The sequence below is a fragment of the Nelumbo lutea genome, chromosome 5 (assembly GCF_056320005.1).
Source record: "Nelumbo lutea isolate HS-2025 chromosome 5, American lotus-T2T, whole genome shotgun sequence".
NCBI lineage: Eukaryota > Viridiplantae > Streptophyta > Magnoliopsida > Proteales > Nelumbonaceae > Nelumbo > Nelumbo lutea.
The window spans coordinates 61,423,021-61,436,690 of record NC_142688.1 but is presented as its reverse complement, the minus strand read 5'-3'; the positions used below and the strand labels follow the sequence as shown (position 1 = coordinate 61,436,690).

Genomic DNA, 13,670 nt, shown 5'->3' with positions numbered 1-13,670 from the left:
AAAAAGATTTCTTGTTATAATCACGTTTGTCATGGATATTGATTTCTAAATACATCCTTGATCTATATTTTAGGATTATTCCCGACCTTGAAAGGAACAAGTCCAGAAATGCTTACTGAAAACTCATAATTCCCTCCCAAACACACACCCCATAGGATGATTTCACCTCCTTCGAATCCCACTCGAAATCCAACACTCCATACAAGCCACAACCTTCCTCCACAAAGAATTCCTTTCCACCCCAAACCTCCAAAAAACATTTTCCTAATATTGCACTGTTACTCTCCTTATCCCAAAACTACCATCCTCTCTTTGCATCTTCTCAATTGCCTCTGCTACTAATGCTGGAATTTTGAGCAACAAAGATAAAACACCAAAAGATTTAGAAAGAGACACTCTTTTATCAAAATGATTCTACCACACAAGGATAAATATTTCCCCTTCCACCCCACAAGTCTTTGGTCAATTCTATCCAACACAGGCTGCCATGTTGCAAGGAGAGAAACTTTGGCCCCAATCAGTAAACCCAAATTGTTAAAGAAAACCCTCCCACCAAACATCCCAATGCAGCTGCACAATCTTCCAACAATGATTGAGAAATCCCTCCAACTCCAATCATAACACTGTTTTTTAAGTTGATTTTCTGACCAGCCAGCACCTCAAAGTATTTAAGAATAGCCCTCAAATGAAGAACCTGATCAATTGAAACATCCAAGAAAATTAATGGGTCGTCTGCAAACTGAAGGTGAATAATGGGAAGTCCTTCCCTACCCACTTTAAATCTTCAATCATACTTGAATCCACTCCCTTAACCACCAATCCACTCAACACCTCTGCCACAATCACAAATGGAAAAGGAGAGAGGAATCTCCTTGTCTCAGGCCCCTAGAGGCCTGAAATAATTTTGTTGAGATGCCATTTACTAGAATGGAAAAAAGATGCTGAAGCAATACACGCAAATCATAGTTTTCAAGGCGTTTAGGCAATAGGCAAAACTAAAGTGCCTAGTCGCTAGGCGACAATAATTTTATAATATAGAAGACTAACTTTTGCCTAGTTCCCTAGTTTTATATACCATTTAGCATGTATATTAATTGAAAAAAAATAGCAATTCTCTTTATTAAGAACATTAAATTTCTTCTAAAAATGTGGCAAATCATCACATCTAAAGGATAAAAATCTTTTACATATATTAATTTCATTATTTTCAAAAATAATACCACTATAATAAGTATTTAATAGAGCAATTTCATATCAATTAGCTGCTAAAGAAGGTCATTAACTTTATATGATAAATATTCAAGATGGAAAGTAAAATAGAAAAAACATGAATGGAATTTCTGTTTTATTAAGTGAACCTCTTTATATTTCTATTCTTTCTTTCTTTTTGTCTCCATAAAAACCTTTGATCTTTTAAATTTCAATAGTAAAACATTAAAACAAAGTAAATGATATATATAGCATATAATAAAATGCATAACACATATATTAATAAGATACAGCAATACAAATGATATTATATAAGGTGCCCATTTTTTCCGCCTAGGCAAGCACCTAGCTAAATATAAGATACAGCAATATAAATGATAAATGGGTTGGTGGTTGATTTTTTCAAGCCATTAGAGGTCTAAGACAAGGTGACCTCCTTTCCCCTTTCTTTTTCACTTTGGTGGCAGAGGTTCTTAGTAGACTGATATCTAGATCTAGTCAATTGTACTTGTTTAAAGGATGGGTGGCGGGGAGAGAAAGAGTGTTGGTCACTCATCTTCAGTTTGTGGATGACATATTGATTTTTTGTGATGGGAAGAGCAGAGATGGGGTTGAAAACTTGAAATTGGCAGTGTATCTCTTTGAAAGAATGTTTAATCTAAAGGTCAACTAGAGCAAGAGTTTGGTGGTTGGTATAAATGTTGAAGAAGAGGAACTAGGCTCCTTGGCTGAGACTCTAGGGTGTGAGAGAAGGGAGTGGCCATTAAAATATTTAGGATTACCTAAATCGGCAACCCAAGGTCTATTAGCTTTTGGAATGGTGTGGAGAGGATAGAGAAAAAGATTAGCTAGTGGAAAAGGACCTATATTTCATTAGCTGGGAAAATCCCTTTGATAAAATCATCCTTCCTTTTTACCACTTTTTCCCATTTAACCAAGTTATCTTTTTTCCCTTCCCCCCCAATTCCTAGAGAAAATCTCTCATAATCTTTTTAAATTTTTTTCACAATTACCTGAGGCATCCTAAAGACAGACAAATGGTATGTTAGAAGGTTAGCCAGAGTAGATTTGATCATAGTAATTCTCCCTCCCAAAGAAATACGATTTCTTTTCCACACAGTAAGTCTTTTCTCAAACCTTTCCACCACTAGATTCTAGAAGCTTCAAAGTAAATCTCCCTCCCAGAGAAATATAATTTCTTTTCCACGCAACAAGTCTTTTCTCAAACCTTTCCACCACTGGATTCTAGAAGCTAGCTGATATAGGGTTATCACCTAAAGGTAATCCTTAAGTATCACAAAGGCCATTCCCCTCTCTCAAACCCTAAGGATTCTACCATAGTCCTTAACTCCCCTTCCTCAACGTTGACACCAACCACTAAGCTTTTATTCCAATCATAGTTGTCAAGGCGACGCCTAGGCGACAAGGTGCCCTTGGAGGCTCGCCTCGCCCAGTTGTTAGGATCTAATCAACACAAACGTTGCTAATTGCTGATTGAATCCTCAATGACTTCAAAATCTTAACCAATAAGGGAAGAACTTAAAATTTTGTCTAATCAGCACATTTCTTCTTCTTCTTATTCCACCTTTTCTTTTCTTCTTTTCCTCTAACAAAAATAGGGGTCCAACCCCTATATTTTTTGAATTTTCTTTCCTTTCTTCTTTTACTTCTCATAAATATGTTGACTTTCTAGACTTAAACATTTAGTTTATAATTTTCTTGTGAAAATTATGGATAGTTATTAAAGAAAGTTGGTTATGGAACCTAGGGAACTACCCTAGGATATGTGATTTTTACTTAAAAAAATCCATCGCCTAAGCGACTAGGCGACAAGGTACCCCTCTGTCACCTAGCCTCGCCTTGATGCCTTGAAAACTATGATTCCAATTTATCCTTACTTTGGACACTCTCTCAAAAAGATCCACTACCAGTTTCAACTCAAGTTTTCAACCCCACTTCTATGCTCCCCATCACAAAAATTTAAGATATTATCAGCAAACTGAAGATGAGTCACTAAGATTCTATCTTCCCCCACTAACCAATCATTTAATAGTTACAAGTAATTAGCTCTAGAAATCAACTCTTGGGACCTCAACCACCAAGATAAAGACAAAAGGAGACAGAAGATCACCTTGTCTCAGGCCTCTAATCCTCTCAAAAAAATCAACCACCAAGCCATTAACAATTATTGAGAAATGACTTGTTTGCAAACAACTTCTGTTCCACTTACACCACAATTCCCCAAATCCATAGCTCTTCATAATATTGTGAACAGTCACATTGATATATTATATTACTGTAGTTCATGTTGTATTGTATCACTTATTTTTTTCTTGTTATTTTCTTCTTTAGCCCTGGGGTGGGGTCGGTTAATTCAATTTTCACCCCAGAATTCTGTCTTCTCTTCTCTTCTGTGGTAGAACAGCTTGTTTGACATGGTATCAGAGCAGGCTGTTCTATAATCTGTACATGCTCCATGCTCACTCACTAGTCTCTCAAGGGCTGCTGATTCCTGGGTGCTTAAACTGAAGATAGGGCTCTACTGATCAACCCTAACCCTAGCTCTCTGTTCTGCGATTTCAGCAAGAAAAGTCTTCCTAGAACTCTCTTGGAAAGCATCTGTTTGGAGAGAAGCTTGACTGGTTGTGTCGCCCAGCCCAGTTTTACTCAGAAAATCTCTTTGGGATTGGACAAGTTTTGGAGGCGTTTTGATCTTCTCTCCAGGGCAGCAGCAGCAGCTTTCTTCTTCTTTTTGTGGACTAGTTCATTCCCAAATAGCCATACAAACTTCGAACATTAAACTTTTGGTTGTTTTTGCTTCAGACTGAGTTTCAATAGATTTACTACATTCGTCTTCAAGCTGCTTATCTGAAATCTCTTGGTGGCCGACTTGAACTGCACAAAGTAATTCCCTCTCTGGAAAACTTCTCATATCAGGTTGGTGAATCTCCCTGTTTTATCGACCAACTATTATTTATCCTTGGAACCCTAGTTTTTGTGCTGCCCCAGGGTATCTTCATCATTCAGTTACTGGATAGGAGTTTGTAATCTGTTCTGGAGGGTATTTAATCCTCTCCCCAGTTCAGCAGTCCTGAAACACTCGGGTTTGAACCCTCAACACAGCACACAATCTAGTTGGCATTGTTCCGGGTTGTTTCTTGGAAGATTTTGATTCCTATATAGAGTGGCATTTCTCTGCAGAAGTTGTTGGACCATATATTTCTCCTGGACCAGATTTCATTGCTGTTTGTCTGCATTACTTACTTCAGCCTTGATATTAAAACCTTTTTTTCTGAGAAAGTTCTGTGTTTGGTTGTTGTGATACTGCTTTCAATACCTAAATTATTGCTGATTTAAGTGAAGTGGTTAACAACCTTGAAATACAAATATCAGTGCTGCTACTTTACTCCCTGGGTTGCTTTTATTTATTTATGATGGCTGAAAAAATAGATACTGTTCCTGTGAAATTTGATGGAACTAACTACAATATGTGGAACTAACTACAATAGATACTGTTGAGGCTTTACTGAAGTAGACAGTAAAGCCTTAACACAATGGAAGCTGGACAATGGAAAATTAGTCTCCTGGATTCTAAGCTCCATTGTGCCTCACATTGGTGTTCCCATGAAGAGACTAGGAATCAGAAATCTTTAACTACTGCCAGGGGGATAAAAAGATACAAGAATACTATGCAGGTTTTATTGATCTTTGGGCAGAATATGAATTGGTTCACACTGATTCATCTGATCCCACAATGTGTCAAGTATCTGCAGAAGCATTTTGAGAATAGAAATGTGAACCAGCTCCTCATGAGGTTGAGACCTGAATATGAAATAATCCGATCAAATATTTTGATAGAGGCACTCCACCAGATTTAGACTCTGTGATGGGAGACTTGTTGAAGGAAGAAACTAGACTCATAACTACTACAAACATAGAGGGAAAGCAACTTGATTCAGGGACTGATATTGTTTCCATTGCACGTGGGAGTGAGAAATCTGATGGAAAGGATCCCTCTAAAATTCAATGTCATGAATGTAAGGGGTTTGGACATATAGCTTCATATTGCAAGAAAAAGAACGCATGCACCTATTGCAAACAACATGGTCATATCATTCTAGACTGCCCAATTTGTCCATCCAAGGGTCCCATGAAGAAGAATCACCCACGAGCTTATCAAGTGTCTGAGGGACAAATGTCCAATGCCTCTAATGCCAAAGGTGAATCTTCTGCTTCCATGAATAAGGAAGAAATACGACAACTGGTATCCTCTTCTTTCTGTTATTCATCAATCTGGTGAGTTCTCTGGTTACTGTACGTCTCCCTCTTAAATTTGGATAACTTATTCTGGTGCTACGAATCATATGACTAGAGCCTACCCTGAACCATCAAACGAACTTTCTAAGACCCACCATAAACATATTGTCACTACCAGTCTTGAAAAACTTGACATCATTGGAAATGATAATTTGTGTCTCAAGCTCTCACCCTCAAACTCCTTTTCCCTTACCATGACCTTCTTTGTTCCTAAACATACTACTAACCTTATTTCAATTGACCAGTTGGTTGATGAAGGCCACACTCTTAACCTTTTCATCTAATGGTTGTTTGATTCAAGACCGATACACTCGGAAGGTGAAAGGGAAGGGGCATAGGACGGGCCGCTTGTTTGCATTGGAGTTTGGGAAATCACATTCAGCACCATCCTCTGCTTATTTGAACTCTTCGACATTGAGTCCTGTTTTGGGTCAAAGAAACTATGTCTAGGATTTGTGGCATAAACGTTTGGGTCACCCAAACTCTGAAAAACTTAAATATTTGTTTGAGTCTGGTTTAGTTAGAACTAAAATTCCCTCTATGAAAACTTTTGATACATCTTGTGTTTCTTGTTGTTTAAATAAGAGTCGTATTTTGCCATTCACTCACAAAGCTGAACATGCTACTTCACCTTTTGAAATTATACATAGTGATGTTTAGACTTCATTTGTTGTTTCTCAGTTAGGATACAAATATTTTGTATTGTTCATTGATGATTGTACCAGGTACACTTGGATCTACTTTCTCAAACACAAGTCAAAAGTTTTTCCAACCTTTTGGTTGTTTCATACTATGGTTCGAGTATGGTTTCAATCAAGTGTGCAGATCTTATGTTCCAACTCAGGGGGAGAATACAGTGATGAAGAATTTCTAGTTTATTTAAACATCATGGCGTACAAGTCCAATGGTGTTGTCCAGACACTCCTCAACAAAATGGTGTGGCAAAGACCAAAGAATGGCCACGTTCTTAGTGTTGTTAGGACTCTTCTAGAAGAGTCACATGCGCCTCCCACATTCTGGGTAGAGGCAGCTTGTATGGCTGTGTATTTGATTAATTGTATCCCTTCATCGATTTTGGCTAACATGTCTCCTCATCGGAAGATGTTTGGCTCCCCCTGATCTTTACCATCTTCACGTTTTTGGATGTCTATGTTTTGTACATCTCCCCCCTCGTGAACATTCAAAGTTTTCATCTCAATCTATCACATGTACTTTCGTGGGATATAGCCCTAACCACAAGGGATTTCTTTGTTATGATCCCTCTGCACGCCATATTCATATTTCTCAGAATATGGTTTTTCATGAGCATATTTCTTTCTTCTTAAGAGTTGCCAAGTTATTTGCACCCTCCGTTTCTGTTTTGTATGATTTTGACTCACAGGATACTCCATCATCGAATGCTATGAAAAATCTTCTCGTCTTCTCTCGCAAGCAAGTTCATGGTCCAATGCCTACGTCAATGACCCCCCTTCCTCCTAGTCTAGATCCTTCAACCATCTCAAACAACCCTATAAGCATAGTTCAAAGTATCGATACGATACGCCCAATACAGGGCGTATCGTATCGTATCTTTTGAAAAAGATACGGTCCAGGGTTTCAGACCCCCAATTTTTTTAATAATAAAAAGCATGCTAAAAGCTTCCCAAAAAACCAAAATTTAAAAAAAAAAAAAAAAAAACTGAAAAAAAAAATAGTTTCGACCGTTTCTAAGTACTGATATGATACGACCGAAACTCATATCGTATCGATACTTTGAACCTTGCCTATAAGTGACACTCTAGTTTCAGATTTGTTGAAGATTAATCAATTTTATGATGTTTTTCTAAGTAGATGTTTTATGTTAATTGTTAGATAGGAGGTGGGGACCACAGTAGTTATGTGAGTCCAAATTTTATTATGTTTTTGAGTGTTATATATGTTGTTTTATGTTCTTCTGCCCTATAAGGGCATAGTTGTCTTTGTATTGTTCTATTATTTTTAGTATAAATAATAAGTGAGGCGGCCAGATTATCGCTCTCTTTTTTTTTCAACTTCTCTTCTTCTCCTTCTCTCTTCCTTTTCAAGAAACTACTTTTCTTTCATATTTTTTTAATTCAGAAGATTTCTACTTGGTATCAGAGCATCGGCTAGGGTTTCTTGAAGCATTCTCATGCAGCCCTAGATCAGCCAACTGCATGAAGTAGTAAAGAACTGATCGATTTACTATAGATTGCCCAGTTCTTGGATTTTTTGGTGGGATCTAGTCATCAGGATGGTGACCTACTATTCGGCATCAAAATCAGGAAGAACCGGAGTACGAGGAAGAGTCCCAGAAAAGTTGGACTCTTTGTTTTTTATCTGATCTTGGGCGCCTAGGTATTGTTAGTTATCTTTTGATTTTCTGAAGAGGGCGGTTTGGTTTCTGGAATTTTTTGAACCTCTCGAAGTGATCGATTCACTTTTCTCTCTGTTGGAAGGCGTGGGGAGGAGAGAGATTTCTCTCCAGTTAGGGTTTTCTTCTTCCGGAAGGGTTGGTTTCTGTGTGTGTGATATTAAATTATTTTTTGAAGGTCTCCAAACTATTTTTTTCTTCCTGTTGAACTATTTGAAGTAAGATGGAGAGTTGGAATACCGAGATGAAATCTACCGGTACTGTGGGACTGGGTGTTGGAGATAGTAGTGATATTTTTGGGTCTGGGATCATTACTACAGTGAAACTTGATGGTACAAATTATTTGGAGTGGGCACAATCAGCTAAGATGGCTACTGGTGCCTATGGAAATTAGGGTATCTCATTGGGGAGGAGAAGAAACCTGATATAGACTTTTCCCGATGGGTGCAGGAGAATTACATGCTAATGTCCTAGCTGTGTAATTTTATGTTACCTCATATTGCAAAAAATTTCCTATGGGCTATACTGCTAAGGAGATTTGGGATGGAGTGACTGAAACCTACTCTCAGAAGCAAAATGAAGCTAGAGCCTATCAGTTAAGAAATTAGGTGAAAAGTATGAAACAGGGAGAAAAACTTCTTGCTATGTATTTCTCCATGCTGAAAACCCTATGACAGGAAATAGATCACTTAGAAACTGTGGTATGGGAAAGTGTAAATGATGCAGCAACTTATCACAAACTAGTAGAGAGACAAATAGGGTTTTTGAGTTCTTGGCAGGGCTGAACCCTGAATTTGACATTGCCAGGCAGCATATTCTTTCTGAGACAACCTGGGATTGACCAATCGGCTATGGTTGGTACGACAAAACCCAAGTCAAATGGAGACAGGGGGAGTAGTGAGACTAGAAGGGAAGATAAGGACTTGGTGTGTGATTATTGCAAGAAGCCTAAGCATACCAGGGACACTTGTTGGAAGCTTCGTCCAAATCTTATGCCTGCTCGGATAAGAAACAAGAAGGGAAATGCAAATGTAGTCGCTATAGGAGACTCTCCAGCCCCTCTTTCCCAAACTGATTGGGAATCCATTGCAATAGCAACAGTGAGAACATAATTGAAGAGGTTTGGACAGCTTATGAGCAAGAAAGATTCACCTAGCTCTAGCCTTCCAGATGGACAGCAGAATGCAGGAACCAACTACACCACTTCCTTTACACATACAGGTAGTTCATATGCAACTGCAAATCATGCATCCGCTTCAGGTAAGGAGGGACCTCCCTGGATTATAAATTCAAGAGCATCTGAGCATATGACTAATGCCCCTACCCTTTTCAGTTCCTATCAGTTTTGCTCTAGTAAAGACAAAGTCTCTACTGCAGATGGTTCACATATGCCCATTGCTGGGAAGGGGACAGTTAGAGTGACCAATGATATAACTCTGTCTTCTGTTTTACATGTCCCTAGACTTCATACCAACCTACTGTCTACTAGTTCTTTGACAAAAAATTTGAATTGTTCTGTGGCCTTTCTTCTTAGTAATTGTGTTTTGCAGGATTTGGAGTCAAAGAAGATGATTGGGAGTTGTCGTGAGGTGAATGGAGTCTACCTTCTGGATGAGATTCCGAGACATCAGAACCGTCATGTTACTAGCAGCATTAGTAGTGGATTAGAGTCAGTGAACCAAATTATGCTTTGGCACAATCTCTTGGGACATCTTTCTTTTAGTTCTTTGAAATGTCTTTTCCCAAAGTTGTTTAAGTTTGTTCAGTTATCTACTTTGGAGTGTGAGAGTTGTCAGTTAGGAAAGCATTGTAGACAGTCTTTTAAACCAAGTAATAAAAGAAGTACTTCTGCTTTTAATATTGTTCACACTGATGTACGTGGGCCATATCATATACCTTCATTGGGAGGATTTTGTTACTTTCTCTTGTTTGTGAATGATTATACACGATATTCTTGGATATATTTGATGAGATCACGTGATGAGGTTCCTAACTTGGTACGACAGTTCCACTAGATGGTTCTCACACAATTTGGAGCGGGAACTAAGGCTTTTAGACCAGATAATGCCAGGGAGTACTTTGAGAAGGACCTGACCATGCATCTCTTAGAACATGGTGTAATTCATCAGAGCAGTTGTGCATATACACCGCAATAGAATGGAGTTGCTTAGAGGAAAAACAGACACATTGTGCAGGTGACAAGAAGTCTTATGGTGTGTGCTTCAATTCCTGTGCAGTTCTAGGGAGATGTAGTTCTTCGTGCATTTGATTAACCGTGTTCCTTCATGAACTTTGGGGTTTAAGGTGCCATTTAGCCTTCTTTTTCCATATGGAGGGATATTTCATATACCTCTGAGGGTTTTTAGTTGTGTTTCTTTTGTTCACATTCTTGGCCCTCATCGCAAGAAATTGGATCCTAAGGACAAGAAATGTGTTTTTCTTGGGTATTCTCAGAACCAAAAGGGGTATTGCTGTTATGACCTAGTGTCGAGGAGCAGATTTGTCACTATGGATGTTACCTTCTTTGAATCCACATTCTTCTTCTCGAGTGGTTCTCCTCAGGGGAAGAGTTTTGGGGAGGAGAACTCACAATCTGTTCCTCTTGTTTCTGTGGTGCCTCCATCAGTTCAACCAGCATCTACATCAGTTCAACCAACACATGCACCTCCAGTTTCATTACCTGAGCCATTACGAGCAACCTCACAGAAATATCAGCACCAGCAGATGATGGTTGACTCCACACCACTCTCTGTCAGTCCTTCTAAAACTTCAGATTTGGCAGATACAGTTCCAGGTATTCCTCTTGAGCCTGAGCCGTTATGTTTTCTGATGATAATGTTTCTGCCCTAACACCATTGTTGCAGCTGATCCCACTGACCTTGATCTTTCCCATTGCACTTCGTAAGGGGAAGAGAAAGTGCACAGCCCACTGCATTTCACACCATCTTTCCTACAGTGCCTTATCACCCTCCTACCGTACTTTTCTTTCTTCCTTGGATATTGTGTCTATACCCAGGAGTGTCACTAAGGCTCTCTCCAAACTTGAGTGGAAAACAGTCATGCAACATGAGATGGATGCTTTGGTCAAAAACCAAACTTGGGAAATAGTTGATCTCCCCCCAAACAAGGAGACACTCGGATGTAGATGGGTATTCATAGTGAAGTATAAGGTCGATGGCAAGATAGAGAGGTACAAGGCAAGGTTGGTAGCAAAAGGGTATACTCAGACCTATGATGTTGGTTATCTGGAAACCTTTGCACCAGTAGCTAAGATGAGTTCAGTTCGTATCCTTTTATCTCTAGCAGCCACCTATTCATGGCCCTTGTTCCAGCTTGATGTGAAAAATGCCTTCCTCAATGGTGATTTACAGGAGAAGGTATATATGGACATTCCAGCAGGCTTTTATGAAAATGTTGGTAAAGGAAAGGTGTGCAGACTCAGAAAATCTCTATGTGGACTAAAACAGTCATCTAGGGCTTAGTTTGACAGGTTTAGAGGGGCACTCATCCATTTTGGATACACACGAACACAATCTGATCACACCCTCTTTGTGAAGAGGAGAGATGCTCTAGTGTCAATTCTGATTGTGTATGTGGATGATATAGTGGTGACAGGAAATGATCTCAAAAAATCATTAAAGCAAGAATTTGAGATCAAAGATCTTGGTGAGCTCAAATACTTCTTGAGGATTGAAGTTGCAAGATCCAAGCATGGGATCTTCATTTCACAGAGAAAGTATGTACTTGACCCACTGCGGGAGACTGGGAAGCTGGGGACCAAACCAGCAAACACTCCTATTGATCCAAATCACAGAATTAATGGTGTGGATGGTGAGTTGGTAAAGGATGTGGGGAGATATCAAAGAATGGTGAGCCGACTGTTGTATTTGTGTATGACACGACCAGATATTTCTTATGTTGTCAGTGTTGTGAGCCAATACATGCATGCACCTCGGGTTCAACACTAGGAAGCTATTGAGAGAATACTTGCATATTTGAAAAAGCACCCTAGCAGAGGCACTCTTTTATCAAATCATGAGAATCTGAAGCTAGAATCCTATACAGATGCAGACTAGGCAAGATGCTTAGATGACAGGAGGTCTACATCAGGAGTGTGTACCTTTGTAGGTGGAAACTTGATCTCCTAGAAGAGTAAGAAGCATGCGGTTGTGAGAAGGTCAAGTGCAGAGGCTGAGTATAGATCCATGGCTCATGGTGTCTCAGAACTTCTTTGAATTAGATCTCTTTTGAGTGAGATTGGAGTGAAAGCAGAGGAACCTATGATGTTATACTGTGACAATCAGGCTGCAATCAATATTGCCCACAATCCAATTCAGCATGATAGGGCAAAACACAATGAAGTTGATAGACACTTTATAAGAGAAAGGGTAACAACCAGAGAGGTTTGTTTGCCTTGTCTCTTCGGAGTTGCAGCTGGCTGATGTTCTCACTAAAGGGGTGGCAAATAACAAGCTTGAACATGACCTACGCAAGTTGGGAATGTGTGACATTTACTCCCAACTTGAGGGGGAGTGTTGAAGATTAATCAGTTTTATGATGTTTTTTTGAGTAGATGTTTTATGTTAGTTGTTAGATAGGAGGTGGGGACCACAGTAGTTATGTGAGTCCAAATTTTATTATGTTTTTGAGTGTTATATATGCTGTTTCATGTTTTGCCGCCCTATAAGGGCATAGTTGTCTTTGTACTATTCTATTATTTTTAGTATAAATAATATGTGAAGGGGGCGACCAGATTATCGCTCTCTTTTCAACTTCTCTTCTTCTCTTCTTCTCCTTCTCACTTCCTTCTCTCTTCAAGAAACTACTTTTCTTTCATATTTTTTCAGCAAATTTCTACTAGATTCTTCAATTGTTCCTCATGTTCCTTTGCGTCATTCTACTCGCATCTCTAGACCACCTGACCTTGCTATGGTTTTCCTTCATACCATAGCTCCTTTTCTATTGTTTTGTCCTCTATAGATATCCCCTGCTCTTACCAACAAGCCAGTAGCAAACCTTAGTAGAGAGATACCATGGATGCAAAGATTCAAGCACAAGAACAACACCTAGGGCCTAGTTCCAACTCCTTCAAATGACTATAATTGGGAGCAAATGGGTCAACTCCATCAAGTTGAAATCTGATGGGTCTCTAGACTAATACAAAGCTCAGCTTGTGGTTCAAAGTAGGGGTGGCAACGAGCCGAGCTTTTCACGAGTTGCTCGAGCTCGGCTCGTGAGGCTCGCAAGCCGACTCGAATATATATATATAATATATAATAAAAATATTATAGAATAAAATTATAGAAAATAATATATATAATAAAAATATTATAATTCTTATTTTTTAAATATAAAAAAAATTATATATAATTTTTATTTTTATAAAATATTTTTTCTAAATATTTTTATAATAAAATATTTACAAAATAATTTTATAACATATAAAACGAGCCAAGCTCGAGCTTATGAACTCTTTACTTGAGCCAAGCTCGAGCTCAAGGTTCTGGTTGGAACTAAGCTCGAGCTCGAGCTCGAGCCTTGTAGAATAGTCTCGAGCCGAGCTCGAGCCTAGTACTATTCGGCTCGGCTCGGCTCAAATCCACCCCTAGTTCAAGGCTATATGCAAAAGTATAGCATTGATTATGAGGAGACATTTGTTCTAGTGGCCAAGACCCAAAATCACTACAGTGTGTGTTCTTTTAGCCCTCTCTGCAGCACACTCTTGGACTATCTTTCAACTAGATGTGAAAAATGCTTTTCTACATGGGCATCT

General features: G+C 38.9%; 1 protein-coding gene across 4 annotated transcripts in view; it reads right to left on the bottom strand.

Moving 5' to 3' along the window:
* Positions 1 to 13,670, bottom strand: part of LOC148852684 (uncharacterized) — a 76,665-nt gene that overhangs the window by 46,100 nt on the left and 16,895 nt on the right. The window lies entirely within an intron of this gene.